General features: G+C 42.6%; 1 protein-coding gene across 1 annotated transcript in view; it reads right to left on the reverse strand.

Annotated features, from left to right (window-relative positions):
* The window catches only part of LOC138947004 (uncharacterized), a 61,629-nt gene that overhangs the window by 30,203 nt on the left and 17,258 nt on the right, over positions 1-14,168 (reverse strand). The window lies entirely within an intron of this gene.

A 14,168-nucleotide genomic window follows, 5' to 3' on the forward strand; every position in this document is an offset into this window, starting at 1 on the left:
AGTGTATTTATATTGCGCCTATCCCTTACAAAAAACAAAAATATTTGGCTCTAAGCGCATTACAACATGTGTGGGGACTTGGTACAATCAAGTCTGACAAATACAATAACACAATATACAGTCGGTCTCTTGGGTAAAAATGGGAAAAGCAGCTTCGACATTAATTTTAAACACTGCTACTAAAAAATCCTCTAACAATGCATACTGCTTTACAATATATGCATTTATGTATAAATATAGTTAAAGAACATCGAGTTAATAGGAATTAGAAAAGGTACTTATGATAAAAACTAACTAGCGAACGACGAAGAAGAAGAAGAATAAAACAATCAATGTCAATGTATAACAAGTCATTCAACGTAAATGGCTAAAGAACAACAACAAAGCAATGATGATAAAACAGTTATACCCAATGGCTAATAACGAGGCAGAACTAAATAGTATCGACACAAGATTAAAACAAAACATATTCCTGGAGACACATTTATACATGTATCAAATAATCAATATACAAAATACAGCCCTCGCACACTCCCACACACACGCCAAGGCACGTGTAGTCGCACTCATACACCGCGACAGCTATCGCGCGCACGTACAAGGAAAAAAAAACCCACGGAAATAAACAAGGAAACAGGCACATGAAATAGCAACCCGTCCCCAGCCGGCCCACAGCGCGCTATGATGGCAAGTGACCCCTCTCCTCAATGTGGCAGATACTGAACAGGCTAGGCGTTAAAGTATTGCCGGAAGAGGTGTGTTTTTAGAGAGGACTTGAAGGAAAGGAGAGAGGTAGAAAGGCGGACAGACATGGGCAGAGAGTTCCAAATAGAGGGAGCTGTGTAGATAAAGGCGCGCTTGCCGAAAGCGTTCAGTTTGATGCGTGGGACAACAAGGTGCCCTGCGTCAGCGGATCTGAGGTTGCGTGTGGGGACGTGTGGCTTTAAGAGCGAAGACAGGTAAGAAGGGGCAGAGTCGTCGTGAAGGCTACGGTAACACAGGGTAGCTATTTTATATGTTATGCGTGCTTTGATTGGTAGCCAGTGAAGGGTCATGAGGAGAGGGGTGACATGGTCGCGCTTGCGCTTGCGCAGCACAAGACGTGCTGCATTGTTCATGATGCGCTGTAGGCGGTCTAGCTTGGCGTCTGGGAGGCCGGCTAGGAGCGAGTTGCAGTAATCCAGTCTCGACAAAATAAAAGCCGAAACCAGTGTCTTGGTTGCGTCGAGGGAAAGAAGGTGTTTGGTTTGGCTAATCCTCCGCATTTCAAGAAAGGCGGTTCTGCAGAGTGAGTTGATGTGGGCGTCCATTGACAGGCTACTGTCAAGGTGGACACCCAGGTTTTTTACTTTGGTGCTGAATGTGACTGTGGTATCAGAAAGCGTAAGACTGGCTGTTTCTGAAAGAAGCTTTAAGTTTGATTGTTTGCCAACTGGCATGATCTCTGTCTTATCATCGTTCATCTTGAGCTTGTTGACTGTCATCCACTGTTTGATGTGATCGCTGCATGATTCTATTGACTGCACTAACTCTGTAAACTGTTTGGTGTGTGCGGATTTTTGTAGTTGAGTGTCGTCTGCGAACATGTGGTACAGGACATTGTGGTGCTTTATGACTTTGCCTAACGGCTGTATGTACATAGTGAATAACACTGGGCCTAACACAGATCCTTGTGGGACTCCATACTTTAGTATGGTGTCTTCGGAGTGCCTATTTTGGATCACAACAGCCTGAGTGCGTCCAGTCAGGTAGGAGCAGAACCACCCCAGAGCCGTGCCTGTTATGCCGAATGTGGTGTTCAACCTTGCCAGCAGTATATCGTGGTCGATGGTGTCGAACGCTGCGGATAGGTCCAACAGGGCCAGAAGCAAAACAGAGCCGCTGTCACAGGCAGTGAGAAGATCATTCGCTACCTTAAGTAGGGCTGTTTCAGTGCTGTGATCTGCGCGGTAGGCGGACTGTAATGGTTCAACCATACCTGTCTTAGCAAGATGCTCTGACAATTGGGCCAAAACAACCTTTTCAAGGACTTTCGAAACAAAGGGCAAATTAGAGACAGGGCGGTAGTTCTTAAAAGTGTTGATGTCAAGGTTAGCTTTTTTCAGGAGGGGAGTGACTACTGCATGCTTAAAAGAAGGGGGTACTTGACCGGATGTGAGGGATTGATTTATGATATCAGTAATGACAGGGAGTAATTCCGCAAGACACTCGCTTAATAGCTCTGAAGGAATTGGGTCGAGAATACAGGATTTGGGTGGAGCTTTTTCAATGATCTTCTTCACTTGTTCTTTAGTGACAGGGGAAAAATCGGTGAGGTGGGCGCCGTGAAATGGCGCATGCTCTGGATGCCCAGGAGCAGCATCAAGCTCGACTCGGATCTTCTCGATTTTTTCGGCAAAAAAGTCCCCAAACTTATCTGGAAGGTCATCAAGAGGGACAGAGTTTGGGAGCTTTTTATTTTGAATTTTACCGAGGAGCTGTCCTGTGATCAGGAAGAGTTCTTTGCTGGAGGTGCTGTTCTCGATTTTCTGAGAAATAAACTGGTGTCTGTTCTTATCCACCATCTCTTTGACGGCCTCTCGGTGAAAAGCAAAGATTTGCCTGTGGACCGTGAGAGCCGATTTCCTCCACTCTCTCTCAGTGCGACGCCGATCTTGCTTGGCTGTTGAGACCTCCGGCGTAAGCCAAGGTGCCGAGGGTCTGTCGGTGACTGTGCGTGTTGTGAGAGGGGCGTGCTTGTCCAGAATCCGGCGCAGGTCGCTGTTGTAGCTGGACACGAGGTCATGTCTGTCTAACTGGAGTGCTCTGACGTCATCCTTCAGTGCTGCCATGTCGATCCGCTTCATGTTGCGCGAGGTGACGACTCGTCTGGCAGGGCCTGGCTTCTGAAGGTCAAAGCTGAAAGAAATGACGAAGTGGTCGGAGATCAACATGTCCTGCACAATCAGGTCTAAGACGCCGACGTCCCCGCCGACCACCACCCAGTCAAGGGTGTGTCCACGACGATGCGTCGGCCTGTCTACCAGCTGGGACAAGTGGAGAGTGGGGAGCAGTGTTTTCAGCGTGTTAACGTTCAAGTCCGACTGTGAATCATAATGAAGGTTGATGTCTCCGACAACTACAAGATTACAGTGCAAATTGGCGTATTCGTCTAAAAGCTCTGTGAACTCAGCCAAAAACTGCGGAGTAGATAGTTTGTTCTTTTTATTGGGGGGAGGGCGGTATTACATGACCAGAGAGTTTCGTTCTCTGCAACAAAATATTACCAGAATAAAATATCGATTATTGATAAATCAAATGCCTTTAATGCTTTGTATAAAAAAAAATGCATTAACCATGTAAACAAATGCCTGCCAAGAAATCATTCTTTCGACCTAAACAGATGAAGTAACAAGTCGCGTAAGGCGAAATTACTACATTTAGTCAAGCTGTGGAACTCACAGAATGAAACTGAACGCACTGCATTTTTTCACAATGACCGTAGTCCGCCGCTCGTGCAAAACGCAGTGAAATTAACGTGCCTGTTTAGCGCGGAAGTGGTTGCGCTGTACTGCATAGCACGCTTTTCTGTACCTCTCTTCGTTTTAACTTTCTGAGCGTGTTTTTAATCCAAACATATCATATCTACATGTTTTTGGAATCAGGAACCGACAAGGAATAAGATGAAATTGTTTTTTAATCGATTTCAGAAATTGTATTTTAATCATAATTTTTATATTCTTAATTTTTAGAGCTTGTTTTTAATCCAAATATAACATATTTATATGTTTTTGGAATCAGAAAATGATGAAGAATAAGATGAACGTAATTTTGGATCATTTTATAAAAAAATAATTTTAATTACAATTTTCAGATTTTTAATGACCAAAGTCATCAATTAATTTTTAAGCCTCCAAGCTGAAATGCAATATTAAAGTCCGGCCTTCGTCGAAGATTGCTTGGCCACAATTTCAATCAATTTGATTGAAAAATGAAGGTGTGACAGTGCCGCCTCAACTTTTACAAAAAGCCGGATATGACGTCATCAAAGACATTTATCAAAGAAATGAGAAAAAAAAACGTCCGGGGATATCATACCCAGGAACTCTCATGTCAAATTTCATAAAGATCGGTCTAGTAGTTTACTCTGAATCGCTATACACACACACACGCACAGACAGACAGACAGACACACACACACACACACACACACACACACAGACACACATACACCACGACCCTCGTCTCGATTCCCCCTCTATGTTAAAACATTTAGTCAAAACTTGACTAAATGTAAAAAGGAAGCTGAAATGTTCATTTTTAGACAATAAACCTATGTAGCAAAAAACAATATAGCGAAGAATGCTTTTGATAAATGAGTATCATGTTTAACAGTGTTGAAATTGTTCTCCCCTTGATTCATTGACAAAACGGACACGGCCCTTACGACTATTGTTTCCTGCAGAAGATGGATATTAAACTGTGTTCCTGTTCAGATTTAGAGGGGGGGGGGGGGGGGGGGAGAGAGAGAGAAAGAGAGAGAGAGACAGAGAGAGAGAGCGAGAGAGAGACAGATAGAGACAGAGACAGAGAGAGAGACAGAAAGACACACACACACACACACACAAACACAGACAGAGAGAGAGAGAGAGAGAGAGAGAGAGAGAGAGAGAGAGAGAGAGAGAGAGAGAGAGAGAGAGAGAGAGAGAGAGAGAGAGAGAGAGAGAGAGAGAGAGAGAGAGAGGGTGGTGGTGTCTGAGATGAATTAAATGGAATCTAAATTATTGTGTGTTCTTTTAGTTTAAAAAAAATTACGGTAGTATGAACAGCGGTTATGTTTATCTGGAGAGAAGAAGGAATAAGGGAGAGAAGGGGAGAGAGGGAGAAATAGAGAGATAGATAGAAAGAGGGACAGAGAGAGACGGAGAGAGACAGAGAGAGAGAGAGACAGAGAGAAACAGACACAGACAGACAGAAAAAGCAAAACACAGAAAAATAAATATACAGGGAGAGACAGACCGAGATAAGGGTATTTCTTAGACTAAATAATCGATTTTTGAAGTAAAAGCTTTCTTGTTCCCCTTCCAAAAACGCGATTCACTACGATAGCCTAGATCCAGGTTTGATCCAATGATTTCTTAACAATGTGTTTCGCACTGCTTTGTATTCCTCTCTCTCTCTCTCTAACACACACACACACACACACACACACACACACACACACACACTCTCTCTCTCTCTCTCCCTCTCTATCTTTCTCTCTCTCTGTGCACTTTATCATCACCTACGAGTGCACCGCCATTAACCTATATTGCCAGCCAAAATGCACTAACATAAGTGAGAACGAGAAAAGCGACAAACAACCGACAAAGTACACTCGCACGCACGCACACACACACACACAACAGGCTTGCGGGGAGCGACGTGCAAGCACTTTGCATATATTATTCACGAGGAGTTGTCCGAGATTCACTGCATGCCGTCAAACCACTACCTCATACAATGAGAATGTACGGAAGGGGAAATTGATGAATCTGCACTCACAAACCTTGGACGACACTAATCTAAACAGCAACAAGAAAATTGGTTGATTAAAATCAACATGGCCGAAGCAATGTTTTCATAAAAGAAGCGGTATTGTACGGGTACATGTTGAATTTGGGTTACATGTGTTGCAGAGTATTTAAAAATTCGTAGGCATAAAAACATGCAAAGAAGAGTGATAGGTCCCTGTTGTGAATATAGTCAAGTGGATAAATTGATTACTTATGTATCACACTAGTTTTGCTGTTACAGCAGTCCCTCTCATGAACGGACACCCTTGGGCCAGTGCAAAGCTGTCCGTACATTGCAGGTGGCCGGTCACGGGAGAGAGCCCCCCCCCCCCCCCCCACTCTCCCCATCACACACACTCAGGCACACCGACGGACTGAGTGAGTCTTTGCTACTGGTGAGCGAGCTCTACTTGTCCTAAAACAATAAGGTCAAACTACAACTTATAACTGAAAGGAAAAACAAGTCGCAGGCGAAAATACATCTAGTCAAGCTGTCGAACTCACAGAATAAAACTGAACGCAATGCAATTTTTCAGCAAGACCGTATACTCGTAGCATCGTAAGTCCACCGCTCGTGGCAAAGGCAGTGACATTGACAAGAAGAGCGGGGTAGTAGTTGCGCTGAGAAGGATAGCACGCTTTTCTGTACCTCTCTTCGTTTTAACTTTCTGAGCGTGTTTTTAATCCAAACATATCATATCTATATGTTTTTGGAATCAGGAACCGACAAGGAATAAGATGAAAGTGTTTTTAAATTGATTTCCAAAATTTAATTTTGATCATAATTTTTATATTTTTAATTTTCAGACCTTTTTTTTTAAATCCAAATATAACATATTTATATGTTTTTGGAATCAGACAATGATGAATAATAAGATGAACGTAAATTTGGATCGTTTTATAAAAAAATTTTTTTTTTACAATTTTCAGATTTTTAATGACCAAAGTCATTAATTAATTTTTAAGCCACCAAGCTGAAAAGTAATACCGAAGTCCGGCCTTCGTCGAAGATTGCTTGGCCAAAATTTCAATCAATTTGATTAAAAAATGAGGGTGTTGACAGTGCCGCCTAAACTTTTACAAAAAGCCGGATATGACGTCATCAAAGGTATTTATCGAAAAAAAGAAAAAAATGTCCGGGGATATCATTCCCAGGAACTCTCATGTAAAATGTCATAAAGATCGGTCCAGTAGTTTGGTCTGAATCGCTCTACACACACACACGCACAGACAGACAGACAGACACACACACACACACACACATACACCACGACCCTCGTCTCGATTCCCTCTCTATGTTAAAACATTTAGTCAAAACTTGACTAAATGTAAAAACTGTCCTGTAAAAATGACGTTAAATCAACGGTGTCAGAAAAAGAGAGATAAAAGAAATCCTCAAATTCCTGAGGATACAGGCACCCCATGAAAGCAGCCACGAACATACTCACGGAGGCACACATGCTTGTGCAGATTATGAATTGAAAACCTGCATGTCGTAATTTCTTTGTTTTGTGTGTGGCTTTATTGAATACTTCAGGCAGTGGCTTTTCCCTGTCCAGTTTTCTCTTTCGTCTCTCTTACCCCTCGCTTACCCACCCCCACCTCCTTACCCTCCACTCCCTTTACCCAGCCCCGACAGCACAAATTGGTAATCTGCAAGGCAGAGTACACATTTTCTAAAAGGAAGACTACTCCTCTTCAATTATATCCAGAGATCTTCCATCTTTCTCCACCATAAACCAAGTGGTCGAGTCTTATACCCCCCTTTCCACACAACCGTTCTAGGTCCCGTTCCCGTACCGACCAAGGAACAGTGCGGGCACGGGAGGGAATGAACCGCAATGAACGTAACTGACCGTTAACAGAACTGCTTTGAACGGTAGGGACGGGTGAGTTTGGGCTGCATGTTCAAAGTTTTAGCCGTTCCCCTCCCGATCAGAATGAACGGTAATGGAACCTCAACTCATCGGTACCGGAACGCTTGGATCGTTAAAGGAACTTAAAACAACGGTAACGCAACGGTAGCGCTCTCACACACTGAGTTGTCATATACCATTCATCTGTTCAAGGTCCCGTTCCCTTACCGACCAAGGACGGCTGCCACTATGGTCAGACTAATAGACGCTGCTGAAAGATGCCAAAAACGGCCGTTCGCGCAGCGTTCCATTGTTGTGGCAGCAGTCCTTGGTTGGTACGGAAACGGGACCTAGAACGGCTGTGTGGAATGGGGGTATAACTTTTGACACCGACAAACTGAAGCATGAACAGATCTATGAGGTAACCGTCTCAACGGTCCAGGCTCAGGAAACAAAGAGCATGTATATGGTCTGGGGCGATTGTAGCTTCCCTTCTTCGTGTCCGATAGACAAGGACAATAAATAGTAGAGCATAGTGCAATTTCATGTTGGCATCTTCTCCACTGAAAGCTATAACCCAAAGACTGAAGACCAAAGTCTTAACCAACTTCTAACCCGAATCACCCCCCTCCTGCTGGGGACACGTGCACTCAAGTTAACCTCTGCTTTGACCTGTGTGCCAGGAGTCGGATGAGAGAGAGAGAGAGAGAGAAAGAGAGAGAGAGAGAGAGAGAGAGACTCAGAGAGAGCGCGAGAGAGAGAGAGAGAGACACACACACACACACACACACACACACATACACATAGACAGACATAGAAAGACAGAAGCGGAGAGACTCAGACAAAGACATACATACAGAGAGAGAGAGAAAAACAACAACCTGTAACTGATCTCGTGAGAACGGTAATAACAAACGAGACATGTCACCTCTCCGAATGCATTCCAATAGATGACCGCTCCTGCGGCCATCAATAATAAAACAAGAAGAGCAAACGCTCGATCGAGTCACTTTCGCAGTTCTGAATATTATATGAGGCATCAGATGGACAGGAAGAAATTGCTATTCACAACACAATACAGATGTAAATAATTTGATGTAAAGAATAATCCTATAAAGTTTGAATCAAATCCGATGAATAGTTTCAGAGATATGATATTTCAATTTTTTTCCTTCAAGACATACCTGTGACCTTGAAAAAGGTCAAAGGTCACCAAAGCAGACGTCAAAGTGTAGAGGTCACTGGGAGTCACGTTCACATAAAATTTGAGCCCGGTCACTTTTATAGTTTCCGAGAAAAGCCCAACGTTAAGTTGTGTGTTGCCGAACAGAAAAGGCTAGTTATCTCCCTTGTTTTTCTGATAACGTTCGTAAAAGGCTAAAGATGTAAATACTTTGATGTAAAGAATAATCCTACAAAGTTTCAATCACATCCGATGAACTTTGTCAAAGATATAAAATGTCTAATTTTTCCTTTGACGCTGACCTGTGACCTTGAAAAAGGTCAAAGGTCAACGAAACCATCGTTAAAGTGTAGAGGTCATTGGAGGTCACGACTAAACAAAATATGAGCCCGATCGCTTTGATAGTTTCCGAGAAAAGTCCAACGTTAAGGTGGTGTCTACGGACGGCCGGCCGGACGGCCGGCCGGACGGACGGCCGGCCGGACGGCCGGCCGGACGGCCGGCCGGACAGACTAACACTGACCGATTACATAGAGTCACTTTTTCTCAAGTGACTCAAAAACCAAGAAAGGTAGGTTGTTGGAACGTTTGTTATTGACAAAACAATACATTCACAGATATTTCGACCCAACGGTCTTTTAAGTGAACAGACAAACAAATATTCACACAAAACTTATCTTGATAGTTCTATCAGTTTACGTTCACTCGTCAGGAAGCCGAGTTATTTATTTTATCTAAACAGCAATAGTATACTCTACTTTAGTACAAAAAAAAGTCTAACCAGAAGACACACAGACAGACAGACAAACAGAGGGACAGACCAAATCCAATACACCCCCCGTATATACGGGTGTGTAATTACAAAGAATCGGCGATTTTGAGTAAAAGTTTGAATGATTGGAACAGAGCGAGATTGTGGTTTGAAAACCTTGGACATAAATCCAAACGGAATACTGTTTTGGTTCTGCATTTAAAACATCAACGAATCGGCAATTTGGTGTAAAACTTGTAACGATTGACACTGATAGAAATTGTCGATACAATAATTATTGTGGACATAAATCCAAAAAGAATTAAAACCACCAAAGAGTCGGCGATTTGTGCAAACTCAATTGAAATAGAAACAAATTGTCGTAAAAGTACTTCTTTCAGTCAACGCTGGATTGAAACTGAATCGATGGACATAAGAAATTATCCAGAATATTGTGTTTTTTGTGTGTTTTTTCAATCGCGTTTAACACTTTCTACCCCATCTATGTTGACCAAGTTATTTTTAGCCGAGACCAGCTGTGCTGCAGCAGGTCACTCAGAATTGTGGTAACTGTGTAGTAACAGTGTGTATCAACACGCTGGGATGCAGGCGTTAGATGGACGTTACAGGAAGCGACTGAACCTAACAGTGTGAGCGGATATATCCGTACCTGATCAGATGGAGCCATATGAGTGGGTATGGATATATCCGTACCTGAGAGACAATGAGTTAAGTCGAGAAATTCACGTTTTTGTTCAAAGGATTACTTTCTTCTTTTTTTTAAGTGAGTGAGAGAAACATTGAAACATTGAAACATTGAACTTTATTACAGGAAAGATAGCATTAGGTCCGTAGGACCTTTCTTACAGCTAGTCCTGATCTAAGCAAAATGGTTATAATCGAAATGGGAATACATAGGAACAAACTTTTTATGATGAAACGCAGACACACGCAATAATAGTAATATAAGAATAAGATCATTTTTTATCGACATGTGATATGCAGATATACAACCATACATTATCAGAACACACACACACACATATAAATATATACACGCACACGCACACGCACACACACACAGAAGATCAACTAACGTATAAGGCAAGCCAACATAACACGACACACTAACCAAATAAAGGATCAGGTAGCAAAGTTAAAAAAAATATAAAAAAAATAAAAAAAAACCGTTCATGACCTAATATATACCATCTTAGATTATGAAGGAATCACCATGCCAATATAAAATGCAGTAATACTATCTTAGATACTAGAAGGAGTAATACACGAGAATGTATTCTTATCACACCAAGTTGACGCAAGACACATACATGCACATTTTCAGAAGGATAAAAGGCACACATACGTTTGAGCAACCAGGCACATTACATTAAAGTGATGTTTGAATGTATTTTTGCAGATGTGTTTTGAATGTTTTAAGGTTACTGGTCGATTTTAAGCATGTAGGTAGGGAGTTCCAGACATAAGCTCCCGAGTATGAAAGACTAGTTTTAAATATATCAATGCGTGGCTTCGGGCAGGCCAGATTATGCTTGAGAGAGAGAGAGAGAGAGAGAGAGAGAGAGAGAGAGAGAGAGAGAGAGAGAGAGAGAGAGAGAGAGAGAGAGAGAGAGAGAGAACGAGAGAGAGAAACCGGTGTTTCTTGACGTTTGACTCTCTGTCTCTGTCTCTCACTATCACTCAGTAACCTCAGCCTCTGGCGAGTAAAAGCATTCTGACAACCAATCTCACTGAGAGTCCTTCCCCCTCATACTCCTGAGGGCAACGATAAAAACAATTACTAAACCTGAATGGACAAGAAAGAAAGAAAGAAAGACGGACAGAAAGAAAGACGAACAGAAAGAAAGAAAGATAGAACAAACAAAAAAAATCGAACAAAAAATGAAAGAAAAAAACCCAACAACACACCGTTTCATTTAGTCTTATTGAACCTTTTCAATCTGCTTCTTCTCGCTGAAACTCCCACGTACACTCGTGTTTTTGCACGAGTGGGATTTTACGTGTATGACCGTTTTTACCCCGCCATTTAGGCAGCCATACGCCGCTTTCGGAGGAAGCATGCTGGGTATTTTCGTGTTTCTATAACCCACCGAACTCTGACATGGATTACAGGATCTTTTCCGTGCGCACTTGGTCTTGTGCTTGCGTGTACACACGAAGTGGGATAAGCCTCTAGCAGGTCTGCACATAAGTCGACCTGGGATATCGGAAAGTCTCCACACTTAACCCACCAGGCGGCCGCGGCCGGGATTCGAATCCTCGACCTTCCGATTAAGAGGCCGACGTCTTACCACCCCGCCACAGCGCCCGTCGACCTTTTATTTATTTATTAAGGAGATTTCTATAGCGCATAACTAAAAGCACTATGCGCTTTTCAATCGATCTGGGTTACAACTCCGAGGCACGAAAGGTTTTTAAAAGCATTTTCTCGCTTCGTTTTAGGCCTCATGTTGCTTTTCTTTAACCTATGAGTGGGCTGTTCGCTGGCTTATTGGTTGAAGTAAAAAAAACCATCGAGGTGTGAATGGACAAACAAATAAACAAACACACAAGATAACAAGTTCCCAATGTTTGGTACATAAATAATGGCTCTGCTGTCGACAGAATGGCAGAATATGGGAATCATTATCACACCATGATAAGGGTCATTGGGGAAATCGTGCTTTTAGACAGATGCCATTCCACATCCCCTGTTTCCTGTCTACGTGTGATTGTTTGTTAATGCCTGTCCATGTTGAAGGACGTGTTTGTGATAAGCAAATCCAAAACCAAAGAGACTGCCAACGTTCCAAAATTCAGAATCAAAAAACAAGAAAGGTAGGTTGTTGGAACGTTTGTTATTGACAAAACAATACATTCACAAATCATTTTGTCATTCCCTGTCTACGTCACTCATTTCGTCATATAATCATTCATTCGCTTGCGGTTTCGTGGCAGGCGGAAGGAAAAATCCGCCAGATAAGTTTCGTTATTGTTTGTCTGTGCACTTAAAGACCGTTGGGTCGATATATTTGTGAATGTATTGTTTTGTCAATAACAAACGTTCCAACAACCTACCTTTCTTGTTTTTTGTTTGTGATAAGCAAAGCATTCACGCAAAAGAAAAAGAGAAGAACAGAAAAAAAAGTTAAAGAGACAAAGAACAGTCCGCGACAAACAAATGTTCTGCATGAAGGCCCTCTTCATGTACATGTTACAGCTGTTACGGGTACATTTGCAAAAATTGCCTTGAAAGTTTCGGCCATTTTTGAAAGTTCAAGTTATCCCATTAGTATCGCATTTCCTCCAAAAAAATATTCGGCAGCTTAAATACGATTCGTTGTTTCGCCAATTGCCGACGCTTACCTTTTTCAAGATACTCCAATAAACATTTTTGTCTTGTCTTCGAACACCATCCTTGCCACATGTATTTCAACATGCTTCAATAGACGTCTTCGTCATGCAGGCCTGGCTATTTTCAAGATACTCCAATAGACCTCTTCGTTTTGTCTTCGAACACCATCCTGGCTATTTCAACATGCTTCAAAAGACGTCTTCGTCTTCAAAAGACGCCATCCTTGCTATTTTCAAAATACTCCAATAGACCTCTTCGTTTTGTCCTCGAACTGCATTTTTGCTATTTGAAGATGCTTTAATAGACGTCTTCCTCTTTTCTTCGAACGCCATTTTCAACATGCTTAAAAAGACGTCTTCGTTTTTATCTCCAAACGCCATCCTCGCATTTTCTAGAAACTCAAAAAGACCTCTTCGTCGTTTTTATCTCCAAACGCCATCCTCGCATTTTCTAGAAACTCAAAAAGACCTCTTCGTTTTGTCTTCGAACTGCATTCTTGCTATTTTAAAATGCTTCAATAGACGTCTCCGAACACCATTTTCAACATGATTAAATAGACGTCTTCGTCTTATCTCCCAACGCCATCCTCGCATTTTCCAGATACTTGTTTTCATCTTATCTTCGTCCTTGTCTCAACCTTTATGTAGCTGCTTCCTATCATTGCGCTTTCTTCATTGTTTCTGCTACACAACCACTGTCTTCTGCCGAGGCAAGTCATTTACACAACCGAAGAACAGTAGTAACAAAATGACAAATCTGTCCAGTACCCATGAGCCACTGTCACCGGAAATACGTCACTCTCCTGATGATCTGTTCTCGAATGGCGATTAATGGAATGGATCTGGACAGGTGCTTGTCGGTTTTGAGTGATACGCTGTTCGTTTGATATGTGTGTGTGTGTGTGTGTGTGTGTGTGTGTGTGTGTGTGTGTGTGTGTGTGTGTGTGTGTGTGTGTGTGTGAGAGAGAGAGAGAGAGAGAGAGAGAGAGAGAGAGAGAGAGAGTGGGGGGAGCGAGAGAGTGCAATTTTTCAGGAGAGATACAAACATACCACTGTTTTTTGGCTTCTGCGTCCAAAACCACACGCATGCACCTCCTTTGTACCATCAAATCTGCTTGTCTTTGTCATTTTAACACGGTTTTCGCCGTAGTTCGGCCAAAACACGCCAGACCAACCTATTACAGTGTCAAAGTGACAACACGCTATATCTAGCTGCCCCGTAAAATCGAATACTCTTATTCGAGGTGCCGACAGTACCAACAACCAATGTCCAGGGCCGGACTACCGGGGGGGTTATGGGGGTTGCGCAACCCCCCCCCCCCCCTAGCCTAAACATGTACCTTACTTATTTAATTTTTTTTTTATTATTGCTTATTTTATGCCGTTTCATGCAAGGAGCGACCATTTTCCTATCTCAGAATATGACCTACCCGTCAGCTTCAGGGCGAGGGGGGGGGGGGGGGTGGGTTCTAGGGTTTCCGGACCCCCCC

This window comes from Littorina saxatilis, linkage group LG14 (genome assembly GCF_037325665.1).
Source record: "Littorina saxatilis isolate snail1 linkage group LG14, US_GU_Lsax_2.0, whole genome shotgun sequence".
In the NCBI taxonomy this organism is placed as follows: domain Eukaryota; kingdom Metazoa; phylum Mollusca; class Gastropoda; order Littorinimorpha; family Littorinidae; genus Littorina; species Littorina saxatilis.